The 16,216-nt window shown below is 38.4% G+C and overlaps 1 protein-coding gene across 1 annotated transcript in view; it reads right to left on the minus strand.

Moving 5' to 3' along the window:
* Positions 1-15,850, minus strand: part of CEP128 (centrosomal protein 128) — a 340,191-nt gene extending 324,341 nt beyond the window's left edge. Inside the window, exons 1-2 of the mRNA XM_069465188.1 lie at positions 15,692-15,850; positions 13,661-13,816 (exon numbers count right to left, since the gene is read on the minus strand). The gene's annotated coding sequence lies outside the window, so the exon portion shown is untranslated. The remainder of the gene's footprint in view (positions 1-13,660; positions 13,817-15,691) is intronic.
* Between the last annotated feature and the right edge of the window lie 366 nt (positions 15,851-16,216).

Raw genomic sequence — 16,216 nt, forward strand, 5'->3', positions numbered from 1 at the left:
GATGATGTTCAAGGTAATGATGTTGATATTTAGGTGGATGAGGGGAGACGGGGGGGGGGGGGGGGAGGGCATATTTTAAGCTTAATCATTAACCAATTTAAAATTTTAGAATGTATTTCTCACTGTTTCAATAGTTGTATGACTTGAGCTTCGTCTAACCCTTGAAGTGAAAAAGTTAGCAAGCCAGAAGACATTACCACGTAGAAGCAATTATTGGTTACACCTGTCTTCTTCATATCACTGTTCTTCCATAACTTCAACTCTTCAAACCCTTTTGGTAAATTTATATAAGAATATAAATCAAAATCAACTGTCCAGTGCCAGTCCATCAGCCAGTTCTCTGTTACGTTGGTTGATAGTATAAAACATAGGAAACACAATCAGATACTTAAAACAGATTCATTCAATCATAATTTACTGAATTGTCACTACATTAGAAATGAAAGATGAAAGTAAGTAAATCACAGTCCTTGATGAGAGGTTAAGATTTGTAAGGTTAAGATTTATATATGGTGAACTAAGTAATACAACAAAGTTCCCGGGGAGTCAGGTCAACATGCTTCCATTCATCTTGAAGGATGAGTAAAGGTTTGACAGGAGGATAAGAAAAGGAAAGAGGATCCAGTTAAAAACTGTCTCAGAGAAACTCGAGAGGGTCCAAATAACCAGAGCTCTCGTATCCTTCCACCAGGGCAGTTGTGCCTTCACCTCATTTTCATGTTATGGGTTCAGGTAGTATGGACTATTTTTTTAAAATGATCCTACTATTGTCAAAAGAAAAGAAAACCATTTGAAAGCTATTACCATAACTAATGAAAAAAACTAAATCTTGAGTGGAGAGTGACATGGTAATAAGCACATCAACAGGGAGATTAGTTGAGAGGCCACTGCAATCTATCAGGTAATAATCGGTTAGCACCTAAGACAATGAAGTGAAGGCAGTGAAGATGAAGAGTAGCAGGCCTGGACTAAATGTAAGGGCAAGGTAAAGCATGAAAAATGAATGACAAGCTTCTGGTTTTGGTAGCTGCCTGGATCACAGACTATTAAACTGAGCAAGGGAATCAATGAAAAGGAAGAGCTTTTAAGAGAAGATATGTTCTATATTGAACTTGTCCAAGCTTCAGTTAGGAAGGGAGAGTCAATTCATCTATCATGGGAAGAAACAGCAAAGAAAAGATGTCTAATAAGCAACTAGATATATGGATCTAAGGAAATATTTAAGAGTCATCAGTATGGGGGTGGATGATACACCAAGGAAAAAAAATGCACAGTGAGAAAAGTAGAAAAAGAGAAAACCCCTGAAGAGCTCCAACATATAAAAGGCAAACAGAAGGAGCTGGCAAAGGAGACTAAAAAGAAACATGAAAGGTAGATGGGAAACTAGGGGAAACAGTATAACAGAAGTTATGAAAAGAAGAGTTTCAAGAAAGTAAGAAAAGAACTATTACAAATTTTGCCAGTTATCAATTTATTGCCTCTCACAGCTTCAAATGCATCCCTCATTGTCTGCTCTTAGAAAACAGAGCGGAGCCCTTTAAACATTTCTCCTTTGTAGCTAGCATAATGTTAGGCTTTGTTAAAGAAAGTGCTGGAAGGAAATTGCATGAGGAAGGGGCTTCTCTTCCAGGTTCCAGTGTTTCCCACTTGCTGCATTTCTGTTTCAGCACCCTGTATGAGGGACATCCAGTGGTACTCATCCCAACAAGTTTCAGCAGCACCCCCATTGAGCAGCTTCCCTTTCAGTTTCAGGAGCACTAACCCCACTCTGATTCTCAGTGAATCTCACAGGTATCCTCACAGTCAATCCCCCAGCTTCAGCCTACGAGCACCCCAGAGAGGTCTTTCTGGCCCTTGAGTCCTAGTTGCAGTTCCCTGTCCTCCAGCCTCATTCTGCCTTTACCTAGGAACAGTGAGTGTTCCCCGCTTGCCCAGTGACTGGACCAGCTCTGGCCTAGGTAACCCAGCAGGTCTCTCCACCATCCAATGGATTGCTGCCACACCTTCTCCAATAAGGTCTGAATCCCAGCTTTGCAGAGGGACCCCTCCAAGTTTATATTTTTCTTGGGCACTCTCCCTCAGTTCTAGGGATTCTTTAGTGTTCTCTCTATCCCCTTACAGATAATCCCCTGTTATAGTTAATTATATCAGGGGCTAGCAAACTGTTTTTCTCTGCCATAACTATTAGACTATGTTACTGCAACACAAAAGCAGAGACAATATGTAAATGGAGTAGCTTGATTTGGCCTGTGGTGGGCTGAATTTGGCCCATAGGACATGGCTTGCCAACCCCTAATTTATATTAAACTTTCTCTGCTCAAATTACTGTAAGTCTCTGTCTCCCCTATTTAGAGGAAAACTCAGATTAGACTCTGATAGACAAATGCAACAGATATGGCAATAAGAAAAGGACTAGAAAGCATCCTTTGCAATTGTTAGTGAACATATTAAAAGCAGTCTCAGTAAAACAGTATAGGTGAGGAAGATGCCAGGTTGTAGAGTAAATGAAAAGCAAAAAAGCAGAGGCACCACGTATAAATCACTTTAAAGAAGTCTGGATATGTGAAAAAAGAAAGAGACAGAAGAGGAGCTAGAAAGGAATATTTACTCATAGGATATAAGCCTCAGATTATAAAACATTTGGGATTCTAATACCAGACAGGTCCAAGATACAAGATGTTAGGCTTCAGACAAGAACTACCTACTATTAGGATCCATACAAGCAAGCCACTTACTATCTAGAGTCCTATGCAACACTGGCTGAGGACTTTCTACACTTCTTTCTTGCAAACACTGTGACATATTTTCCCTACCCTCTGGGGTTAGTTCCCAGCTTTCAAGCCTCCTGTCTTAATAAGTGACATAAATAATGGCCTTCATCCTTAAACTTCTCAAACAGCATCACCAGATGATCCAGTAAACTGTAGCACAGCCAATTTTAAGGGTCAGGGAGAAGATAATGATTTTCTTGCCTAAGAACTGAAAGAGAGTCCTTTGGTAAAAGTTTAATGAGCACAATTTAAAATTAAAAGTCAAAAGGAAAGGTGTTTTAAAACATTGATAAAGTAGAAACATATTGGATTTAATAATGGGAGCACATAGCTAGAAATCAGAATATCAGAGGTATAAACACAAGAACCACCATTTACTGAGTACCTCGGTGTGACAGGTACTTTGTGTATAGTAAAGTAGCTTGGTAAAGGTTGGCTTAACCTCAGGCCAACCTTGCAAGGCAGAATTTCTAATGCCCCTTAGGGCAGAGACTATATCTTGTTCACCTTTCTATTCCCAGTCCCCAGAACAGGGGCTTACACATTCAAAATTTAGATTTATTTCTTAAGTGAATAAAGTATTACATTTTTTGCAAACAAAGAAACCAAGGCTCCCAGCGTTAAGCAGCTGGAAAGGCCTGGATTCAAACCATAATCTTAAAGCAACCTCTACATAAATAGAAGACCTCACAACTGGAAACATAAAACATATAAATCGGCCAAAAAACAATTTTTTTATTTTAATTTGCTTTTCTGTGAAATTATGAGAATATAAATGGTACAATGCTACTTGTTTACATTTATACAAAGGCATAATAATGTTCAACTGTATTGAACTAATAATTGCTATTGACTTACAGTTTTCTGTAGACATTAATCTCTATACTAAGTGCTTTATGTGCACTATACCTCATTTAATCCTCACAATATTATCATCTCCATTTTACAGGAAAGAAAACTAATGCCTACAGAAGTAAAATAACTTAGTGAGTGGCAGAGCCAGTATTCAAATCCAGGTAAGGCATCCATCTCCAAAATGCAACCTTTTAATCAGTACACTCTTACATGTAAATGCAAGTCAAGAGAAGACAAAAAACAGTTGTAACAGTTGAGTAAAGGTACTCTTCTCTAAAAGCAAAATGAGCTCAAAAGAATGGAGTACTTATTGTTGTAATCAAGGCTCTGAGACCCAACAAACCACCACACAGGAACTAGCTCAAGTAAAAGATAAATTATTTTTTTTAAAAGAATATAATAATAATGGTGGTAGTGGTCACCATAGTGCAAAACAAAATAAGCAACACTACTAATAACCAACACTGATATGGCCCTTACTCTGTGCCAGGCCCTGTTCTAAACACTTTACACATATTAACTAATTTAGCCCCCACAACAGTCCTACAAAGTAAACACTACTGTAATCCATTTTACAGGTAAGGAAACTGAGCTTCCCAAAGTTAACTTGCCCAAATTTGGAAGAAACAAAGCTTTCTTACACACTTACACACACACCACACATCTCTACTCCATAAGAGAGTCCTGGCAGGCTCAGTCCCAGAGTATCTTTTTGTTCCTCCTTAATCAGGAGAATATCCTGGTCCAGCACCTCAGCATAGGAGGGCAGAACCACGTGGCCCAGTGCCCACAAAGCAGGGGGTGTGCAAGCACATGGCACATGTTCTGGGAAAGGCCATGCAGCATACAGAATGACTGCTTACTCAGATAGGAAGAAAAGAACTTGCAGCTGCTCTAGATGATTATGTATGTGCCAGTTGTAAAAAATCAGCACAGTTTCAAAAGAATAGAAAGTTACTTAATAACCCTCTCCCTATCTCACAACTGAATGACACAGATATTTCAGAGTTATACATCTACAACACTTCTAAAATCAATGAGGCAGTTTACAAAATTAACTAAAATGAAAAATATGTCAAGGTAAAAAATAAAACATAAGAAAAATAACAAAGAGGAAAAGAAAAGAGAAGAGAAAGAGAAGAGAAGAAAAAAAAAGAAAAGAAAAGAAAAAGAAAGGAAAGGAAAGAAAAGAGAAAAGCGAAAAGCAAGCAAACAAGCAGGAAAGCTTATAAGGGAAATGGATGCTAACAAACCCCTGAGATGAATTCATTTCTTATTGATGAGCAATGGAATTGCACTCTTGCAGTTGCTGCCAGATAAAAAAATAAACACAATATTCTCAAAATAGCAGATAAGAATTAAGTCTCATGAGAGCACAGACAGCCTCTATTAATTGTCCAAACTGCCCCAAACTGAACAAGAAACTAGCACGGACAAATATGGAGCTGGACCCCCGAGTTTCTGACACCATTTTGTTTAAATCAATGAAAACTAGAAGACTATTGAACAAACCCAGCCAACCAATATATATTTAAACATCATAGTCACTATGTTATTTTACAACTTTAATTTAAAAACAGGGAGAGTTCACTTAAAAGTTCTAATACCAACTTCTCTTGAAAAATTCAAACATCTGGCAATGGTAAGGACAAACTTTCCTGCGGCAACAGGGATGGTCAGACACACACCTTCCTGTTCGGCCCAATCCCCACCAGGCCTGCTTCACACAGTGTGTCACCTGACTGGCCCCACTTAGTAGCTGAGTTTGCAATCCTATTTTGAATACAGAACCGAGACAAAGGAAAGTTTACCAGCCTCACCGCCCAGCTGAAAATGAGCAGTTCAACTGGAAAGAATTAACGAGGGTTAAATGCCTAAGATGTACTCTCCTCTACAGACCAGAAAGGGAAATTGAGTAAGACAGAATAGGAAGACTGGTGCTCTGATAGAGATTCTATACTGGCCATGCGCATAGATTATATATAAAACCTGAGATACTGCTACTGAGCAAAAGGGCTTGATTTTAAGCAAACTACTTAGAAAATTTTCCCATTATTGTGAATATCAGAAACTAAATTCAGGAAAAAAAGTATAGTATTGTGAACCAAAATAAAATTTTAAGGCTCACCCTGCCCCTAAACCCACTGGCTGACTGGAATAGACCCCTTGTGGCCAAAGGAATATCCTAAAACTAAATTGCCTGCCAGGAGGAGGGTGATCAGACATGCCTCATCATGCCCTCCTCCCTTCTTGGGGACATCCTTTGTAACCATTAACCAGCCTGAGGTATGCAAGACAAACCTACAGGTCCTCAATTTACACAACAAATATATGTCCAGTGGCTTATCTATGATAAATAGCTCCTATGTTAAAACATTCCAAGCCTTTAGACAAAGCTTCATGTTTTTAACCAATTATAAGCCAAAGAATCTTTAAACCCACCTATAACCTATAAGCTACACACCCCCCTCAAGATGGCCCACCTTTTCAGAACCAATGTATGCCTCTCATGTATTGATTTATGACTTTATCTGTAACCCCTGTCTCCCTGAAATGTATAAAACCAAACTGTGACCCAGCCACAGCGAGTCCACTTCCTCAAGGCTTCTTGGGCGTGGCTCCAGGTCATGATCTTCAAATTTGGCTCAAAGTAAAGCTCTTTAAAATTATTTTACAGAGTTTGGCTTCTTTTCCCATTAACAGTATGTTGCATAATTTGGCCCAGATTCTTCCCCCTCCCTATATGCACTACCTTCCCACCATAGGAAGAGTTACCTGCCCAGGCCCCTGACTCTGGGCTCAGCTACCTGACTTGCTTTGGCCAATAGGAGTTTAGCTGACATGGCACAAGCTGAGGCTTGAAATGGGATTATGCACTGGAACTTGCTTTCCTGCAACTCTTCCATCTCTTCCATCTTGCTCTCCTGCAACTCTTCTTTGGTATGAGGACATGCTCAGGCTACCCTGTGGAAGAGGTAGAATACATGGATGCCCCTGTGTCTTCCAGTTTAGATCAGCAGATCAGCCAGCTGACCCCAAACAAGTGAATGAGCCTAGCTAGCCATGATAAGCAGACAGCTTAGCTGATGCATTGCACAAGCAATAAACTAAACATTTCATTAAATTCTATGCATGTAACAGAATATCACATGTACTCCAAAACTATGTGCAAATATTATGTATCAATTAAAAAAAGTCTCTAAAAAATAAAAACAACAAAAAAAGTTTATTGTTGTATGCCTCCAATGTTTCATGTGCTATGCGGCAAAGGCTGACTGATATATATATACACACACACATACACACAGATGTTCCCTAACTTAGGATGGTTAGATTTAACAATTTTTCAATTTTACAACAGTGTGAAAGAAATAGCATTCAGCAGAAATCGTACTTCGAGTACCCACACAACCATTCTGCCTTTCACTTTCAGTATAGTATTCATTTCATTACTGTAAGGCTGGTGGCAGGCACCCCTCCCTTCCCTAATGAAAAAAGAGGCGGCTCCTCCTGTCCCTCAATATCCGCCCCAAAGCTGAAACAAAGAAATTCCTCACTCCTCACACCAACATCTCCTGGCTGAAGAAACTCCCATCCCCCAGCCCTAAAAACCTATATAAACCCACTCAGACTTCTGGGCGGCGCGGCTTCTCTGGGCCCCGTGGGTCCCGTGAGGCTCGCCCGGGTCCCTCTCTCGGGGACTTGTTACCCCCACCCAGGAGTGCCCCAATAAAGCCTCTTTACTTATCCCTTTTAACTCTGCTTGTCTTTCTTTCTCTGGCGCCCGCTACTTCAAAGAAACCTTACAATTACATGAGATATTGAATACTTTACTGTACAATAGGCTTTGGTTTAGATGATTTTGTCCAACTGTAGGCTAATGTAAGTGTTCTGAGCATGTTTAGAGTAGACTAGGCTAAGCTATGATATTCCATAGATTAGGGGTATTAAGTGCATTTTCAACTTAATGGTATTTTCAACTTATGCATTTATTGGAATGAAACCCCATCGTAAGTAAAGGAACATCTGTAGTTTACTAATAAATCATTTGGTTTGGTTCAGAAAATAGTTAATTTCCTAAAGTTTCCTCTCAACCCTACTCTCCTTGAGAAAATGGGTTTAAATTCAGAGATATTGATAGTCTTCTAATGTGAGGGGGAAAAAAGGACAGATCCAAGTTAGGATGCACAAAATAAGCATAACCAGTTGATATAACAAATGACAATGACAAGCTAGTAGTTTTTGAGAAAAAAGATTCAAAACAATCATAAACAGTAGTTGGAGCTATTATTTGTTCCTCATAATAATTTCAGTTTCTCATAAGAAACAAGTTGTTTCCTAAGTATATCATAAAGCATACTTGTTTTTTCCTCCTACTTTTTAAGGAAAACAGAAACTCTTCTTGACTTTTCTAGTGAACAAAACAACACTGACAAAAGGAAATATTTGTATTGCCATTTATACCTTAATTTTACATATTGCTTTATAGCTTACAAACCATTTTCATTAATATATTCTCATTTGATCTTTATTTCAATCTTGTAAAGTTGATATAATTACAACTTTACTTTTGCTACTAAAGAAATATGAAGCTTTGAGTAAAGTACTTGCCCAAGATTGCTTTGCTAAAAAATTGCAGAACTAGAACTAGAACCCAAATCTCTAAGCTAGCACTTTTTTCCACTGCATTCTTTTTTTTTTTCTTTTTTTTTTTTTTTTGAGAAGGGGTCTCGCTCTCTCGCCATGGGTAGAGTACAGTGGTGTCATCATACATAGCTCACAGCAACCTCAAACTTCTGGAATCAAACAATCCTCCTACCTCAGACAAGTAACTGAGACTACAGGCCCGTGCCACAACACCCAGCTAATTTTTCTATTTTTAGTAGAGATGGGGTTCTCTCTTGCTCAGGCTGGTCTCAAACTCCTGACCTCAAGCGATCCTCCCACCTCGGACTCTCAGAGTGCTGGGATTATAGGTGTGAGCCACCATGCATTTTTAGATGCAAATGAATTGTGCAAATGCCAAATATATTGCCCAATCACCAAAATATTTCCTTTGTCTTTCCTTGCCATATATCTCATGATCCATCCCTCCTGCGCTCTCTCCAAAAACACATGTAAGATGAGTAATCCTTACATACTTATTTACTTAGAAACAAAGGTTCATATAATGGATATAAGATAATGAAGCATTAAATATGTAAATCTGTTATAAATACAACTTTCTATAGCTATTTTAAGATGTCTTTAAAATAATCTTTTCTCTTATTAAGAATGATTAGAACTTCTTTTAAGCACAAAAATGTCCTCTCCCCCTCCCCCACCAGAAACCCATATCCTAAAACTGTATTAAAAAAAAATAAAGACATTCTCTTTCTGGTATATATGTATTTTCTATTTCACTTTTTTTCCTTTCTAAAACCCTTTATTCCTTTCTTCCTAAAACCTCTTCCTAAAATTCTATATTTCTTTCTTCCTCTACTCTTCTCGCTATCTTTAAAATTTTCCCTGAATTCTTACATAACAAAAAAACGGAATACACTGTTATTGTACTTATTGATATGCTTATTGAAGAGTTCTGTTTCTTATTCTTAATTTTATAAGTGGAAACATAGGATAATTTGTATATACTTCCCAAAATATAATAAAAACTTCTAAATTTCAAAAAAATTCTTATCCTTGACTTTACCATGAACCCCTTCCCAGAATGTTTTAAATGTATAAATTAAAATTTAAAATATATAGGATTATAAAGGCATCCAATTATAATAAAATACAGCTCAGTATCACTTAAAACCAATTATATTTAAAAACTGAATTACTCAGAGTACATGGAGTAGACTCCAGTTAAGAATTCCAACTCTAAAAACCTTAAAAAATATATATTGTAACACTGCAGGATAACTAGTGCTTTTACAACATAGATTACTGTTTGACAATAGTCCTACAAGGTAGGTACTATTGTCATCATTATACACACCATGAGAAAAGAGGCTTAGAGAAACTAAGACCGAAGGGATCACAGCTACCAAGAGATGAGTCCTAAGGCTTTCTTCAAGGCTCAGGTTCCTACCACCCACACCTTCTCATTGCCACTGCCACCACTCATAACTCGGGACTTTTCTTAACTCATTCCCAGCCACCGAAATGGCTTCCTAATTCTGACACTTTTCCTATCCATTCCAACCTTCACTGATACTCCATTGCCCACATGATTGAGTCTAGGTTTTTGAATCAGGAATTCCAGATCCCAACTTTGAAACCACCTTTCTCTTCAACCAAAGGACCACGGAAAACATATGTCCTACATTCTACTGTTAACACCACTTATTCTCCTACCACTCCCAACCCTCATTAAAGTTGGAACGCCTTCTCCTGTCTACTATTGCCACCTGTTTAAATTCAACTCATCCTTCCAGGCATAGCTTAAATAATACAATCTCAGTGAAGCTTTCAATCTCCAGCCAGAAGTGATCATTCCTCTCTCTGCATTCTTATACCTCTATAAATGTAGCAAGGCATTTATTAAACATGTCCATGATATGTAATTATTGGTGCCATGGAATTTTTTTTTCCATTCCTCAAATAGTTCACACTCATCTCACCTTACACCTATGCTAGACTTACCACCTAGAATGTGGAATACTCTTTTCACTTCTTTTCTCTTGACTAACTCTTTCTTTTCCTTTAAGTCTTGACTCAGAGGAAATTTACCCTAGAAAGTCTTCCTTTACTACCTAACCCTAACTCTGGACCAGATGCCCTCTGCTGTGTGGATACCACCATGGATACCAACTAGTAGGCTGCTATTTGTTTGTTTTCCCACTAGACTCTAAATCTCAACAGAGAGTGTGTTTATTTTGTTCATGGTTGTATCTCATGTGCCTGGCATGTAGCTGGAAAATTTCAAAATGAATTTATAATTAAATTTTCCTTATTATCCTGTCTGATTAATCTAGAAACAAATGTTGAAGTACAGGGCTTTACAAATAGCAAGTACTAATTAAATAATTGTTGGATGAAGAAATTCTTGTGGCAAATGGCCTAGATTAATGATCTTAAGTCTTCAAACAATGTGAATTGAGCAGCAAAATAATATAAATATGAATACTTGATAATGTCTGTTATAAACAAGATAAACATTTTGAATTCATTTTAATACATGTGTTAAAACTTAATAACTGAATCAAACCTAGGAGGTCAGCTCATTAACTTGAATTATTGTGAGCCATTTTAATTTATGATAGTCATTTGCAGCTAACTGCATTCCTCAATTATTATTTATTTGTACTATAAAGCTCTAAACTCCATATTATCTAGACTCTTTATCATCTGGGCCCATTCTCTGTACTATTTCCATGTACCAACTACTGTTTGTACAAAAACCCATTTTTGCCATTTTTAAAGCTTTCACTCTCCCACCATCAAGCTTTTTCTTCATTCCATAATCTATAAAATGGCTATCCATACATTCATTCTTTAAAATAATCATAGTTCACTTCATCCACAATGTCTCTCTTCATTCAAAAGAACCTAGCACAGACTTAGCTTTAATTCACCATCCAGTCATCCATGAGCTCATTCATTCACAAGCGTTCATTCATTCATTCACAAGCACCTATTTCATGATAAACCCTGTACACAGAGTAGCTTCTAAATGTTCATCAGCTAAATAAATTCATGTAACCACAAATACTCTCATTTCTCAAACATTCCAAATACCAGTATTGTAGCGATCTATGTTAACAGAATTTCAGAAGTGTGTATATCTGATAAAGGCCTGATAAGCCTCTTAGAGTCATTCATAATTACTGATAACAAGACATCAGAAACAAGGTTTAAAAGCCAATGGAAAAATTCAGGAAAAAATTGCATTATATGGGCACAATAGGATTAATCAGCCCTTTACAAGAAAAAGAACAGTCCAGCATTAAAAGGCACAAAGAATATACATACAAACAATTCACAGAATTCAAATGACCCTAACAAATGTATAAACATAATTTCACTAAAGAAATGCAAATTAAAATGATAAAATATTCACGTTTATCTGTTTTACACAGATGGAAGAAAAAGTTCTCACACTCAAGGTTGGCAAGGTTACAACTTGTAAGACTCTTAACTATAAAAACTACATTAGCTTTTCTGGAGAACAACCTGGCAATATAAGTAAAAATAAATAATACACATATGCTTTTACCAAGAAATACTACTTCTATGAATATTATCCTAGGAAAGCAAAAGACGTATGTATACATCTTAGGTGTAGATGTACACACAAGAATTTCATTGCAGAATTATATACAGTTGTAAAAATTTTTTTAAAAAAATACAAATCTACTGATGAGGAACACATTAAATGTATCTCATTACCAAGATACTACATAGCAGTTAAAAAAACAAGGTAAAATTTTATGTACTGACATGTAACAATACATTGCTACAAAAAAGGAAAAACATACTAGAAGATAATATGAGTACATTGAAACCATTTATTTTTTTTTGTTGTTGTTGTTGAGACAGAGTCTCACTTTGTTGCCCAGGCTAGAGTGAGTGCCGTGGCGTCAGCTTAGCTCACAGCAACCTCAGACTCCTTGGCTTAAGCGATCCTACTGCCTCAGCCTCCCGAGTAGCTGGGACTACAGGCATGCGCCACTATGCCCGGCTAATTTTTTCTATATAGATTTTTAGTTGTCCATATAATTTCTTTCTATTTTTAGTAGAGACGGGGTCTCGCTCTTGCTCAGGCTGGTCTCGAACTCCTGACCTCAAGCGATCCACCCGCCTCGGCCTCCCAGAGAGCTAGGATTACAGGCGTGAGCCACCGCGCCCGACCTGAAACCATTTCATATTAGAATCGATCCCGGGACATGACTATACAGATAATAGTGAATCCACTCTAGATTATTTTTATATTATTCCCAAAGGTGTCGAGATTATGCAGCTGAGAATTTCTGGACCAGATTATCCTATTAGGTTCCTCCAGCTCTAAAATTCTTTTTTTTTTCCCCCCCAAGGCAGAGTCTCGCTCTGTCACCTGGGCCAGCATGCAATGGCATTAGCCTATTTCACAGCAGCCTCAAACTCCTAGGCTCAAGCGATCCTCCAGGTTCAGCCTCCCAAATGCAGGGATTACAGGTGTGAGCCACTGTGCCTGGCCTCTAAAATTCTTTAATCCTAAGTATTTTGTACACCACAGATCTTACACATAGTGTTATTGCAAAGCCCCAGTTTGTCTCCCTTATAAAGTGCCTTTTATCTATCAAATTGCAATACAAGATGCTAAAAAATGTCCAGAATTTTATATCCATGTTGCAAAATTTAAGTTTTTAATACTATACCCTTGATTATCAATGACAATTCATGTTTAACATGTTCATTTTACAGAAATCACAAATTATAACTATCTCTTACCTCAGTAATAATGTAAAGACTACTATATTTTGAAAAAAACTAAGAAAGATAATAAAACTCTTTGAACATTTAAAGAGATAACTATAAACTGTGCTGGTATACTTATCCAAAAATGCTAAATATAAATCAAATCCTACTAGAGGACAATTATAAACAGCAATGAGACCCCTTTGCAGTGTGCAGGACTGGGATGTGGAGCCAGAAGACCTAGGGATAAAGACCACTCTTTCAGCTCCAGAATCCCAAGCAAATCAAAGTAGCTATCTGAGCCCCAACTGCCTTCTTTGTAAAAACGAAGATAAGCATAATAAAAGAATTATATATAATGCCTATAGAAGGTGCCTAATAGAGTGCCTGGGACAAAACAGGTTCTTGAATACTTGTCTAATAGAAATAGTTGCATCATTGCTGCTATTGTTAAGGTTGTAAACCATATCTCAACTTATTTTGTTCATCTAAAATTTTGTTACATTGCATGCATAACCATCCTATGTTATTTTTATACTACATATGAGAAAGGGGCTTCTTGCCCACAAAAGTCTATTTGTTAGCATAGTCCTTTCCATTACAAATATGCAAAAATTAGTTATCTCAGAAACTCAGGGAGAAAGCATACTTACAAAGCACACCCCCAAAACTCCGTGTTGCTCTCCTCTGAGCTCAGTGCTCTTCTTAAGCACATAGGTCTGCCTCCTATCATTTCTTCATGAGGTTCGGGGCAAAAGGCCTAGTCAAGTAGATGGTCTTTGGTTGCCCCTACACTTTCCCCAAACCACCTACAGGTAAATAAAACAAGAGTGTAAAACATACCTACAACTTTAGACTTTTTTAAATAATAAAATACAAAAATTAGCTCACCCTCCTTATGTACAGATTATAGCATATCACAGAACAAAGAAAATGCTCCTAGGGTCATCCAAAAGATCAAGTGACCTCACTGGAATGCTGGACATCCAAGAGCCCAGCCAAGATATCCCTCACTGGTGACTTCCACCCATGCTTTGTCATCCCTTGGGCTTGCTAGATCATGCTGCAGTGTGAATAGTAGCCCAAGTCTAGCCAAAAGTAGTATGTCTAACAGTTAGTAAACTAAGTCAGGTAATGAAATTAACACTTACTTCTGAATGTAACTGCCCAATTGTATTTCTAAGGCAGTCTAATACTCCCAAAAGAAATATTTTATAGGCTTCCCAGTTCTTCCACATTTAGTACTGCAATTAAATAAATAAAAATGAAATGTCTTTGGTTGCAGGAAAGAGCTGTGGATAGAAATATTTTCAACTCTTTGTGACTGCTTTCAAAGCAGTCTATAAGAATCCACAGAAAGTCATCCAGAGAACTGTTAGTTGTTCACATAAAAGGTAGATCTGGGAATTTATCTATAAACCATTTCAAGAAAAAAAGCTATTCTGGAAAAGTTAATCAAAACAAAGTGTTGAGTGGCAGTTCAAAGTGATCCATGTTATGCATTGGCAGAGAAGACATGCTGAGAAGACACAGGCACAATGCACACTTTACTCTTCTAACAAAGCAACAGCCTTCTCCATGAGATGAGTCATAGGCACAACCAAATTTCTCTGTAGCAATGTGAAAGTGCCAAAGCTTTAATCTTCTCTTTGTGCTATCCAATATAGTAGTCACTAGCTACATGTGGCTACTGAGCTCTGGTCAGTTCAAATTGGCATGTGTTATGAATATAAAATACATGCCAGATTCTGAAGACTTAGTACTATTTTTTTAAAAAAAGAATATAAACTATCTCAACAAGTTTTATATTTACTACATGTTGAAAACATTTTCAAACTATTGTTGCTAAGTAAATTATTAAAATTAATTTCACCACTTTCTTTTTATCTTTTTAATGTGAGTACTACAAAATTTTAAATTACCTGTGTGGCTCACACTGTACTTCTGTCAGGTAACACAGTTCTGCATAATTAATAAAAGTAAAAACCAAATGCTGAGCACTTGCACAGTGCCAGGCACTGTGCTAGATACTTTGCATAATACTTAGATCAACGCTGCAAAGTAAAATGTTGGTCAAGTTTTACCAGACGTCTGCATAATAGACTAGCTCCATCAAACCAATAAAAGATGCAGCTGGGTTTCAATGTCAAGTATTCCTACGAAATAATTGTAAGGGATTGCTAACAGCTAAGGTTGCGGCAACTCCCCTAAACAGCATAGGAAAGACAGGTCACCGATACAGTGTTCCCAAGGGCAGCAAACTTTCTGTGACTACAAAACAGGTGAAACAAACAAGTTACATAGCAGGACAGGCAAGCAAACGTCAGACGGTTTGGGGGAGGGCCTACAAAAGGAGTCCTGTCCCCTAGACTGCTAAAGCTTCACAGATGCTAGAGGCAGGGCAAGCTGCTCCCAAAGGGAGGACAACGTAGACCAAATTCACTGGAAAACTTGGCCAGGACCTGAATGTGGACACCCCTGCCTACGAGGGAGGCCTCGGGATGCCAGGCACCCCGTCTTCCCCTCACCTCGGCACACACTCCACCCATCCACAGCTCCATCCCAGAGCTCCGCAACTGTGGTGTCCCCACCCCAGGGAAAGGGGGAAGTGTGACCTAAAACGTCTATGGTAAGATAGGGAAGTGATAGAGAAAGGACAAGAGAGGCGATGAAGGGGCAGGTACCTGAAACAGAGGATGACCCCAGGTCTTTAATGCCGGATCATCGCCGAGGCTCCACCTGGCTCCCGCGGCTACCGGTAACCCAGAAGGTGCAAACTGACCAAATGCTGCGGCGCAACCGACTCTGGTCTCCCCAGCCTTGCAGCTATGGCAACTTGAACTAGCCGCCCAGCCACAGCGAGAGTACAGGACCCCGCCGCTGCCGCCGCTTGGCCCTCTGGGAGTTGTAGTCCATCTCCGCCTCAAGAACAAAGAGTTACCAAGGGACCGCAGCCCAAAAGAAACTGCAAGCCCCAGAATGCCACAAAACAGGCCTTCGGGTAATTTTTCCGGAAGAGGCCGGATTAGCGGGCACCTGAGTCCCTCGGCCGCGCCCTCTCGCCCTGTTCTTAATGTTTTTTTTAAAGGGCCAGTAGTAGTCTCTGTAAGAGGCAAACTCCAGATAGAAAGTGAATTAGCAGCTGCCTTGGCCCTGACTGTAATTTTACTCCTTAGAGGACAAGAAAGGATAATTTCTAGCAGTGAAAT

This window comes from Eulemur rufifrons, chromosome 2, assembly GCF_041146395.1.
Source record: "Eulemur rufifrons isolate Redbay chromosome 2, OSU_ERuf_1, whole genome shotgun sequence".
In the NCBI taxonomy this organism is placed as follows: Eukaryota; Metazoa; Chordata; class Mammalia; order Primates; family Lemuridae; genus Eulemur; species Eulemur rufifrons.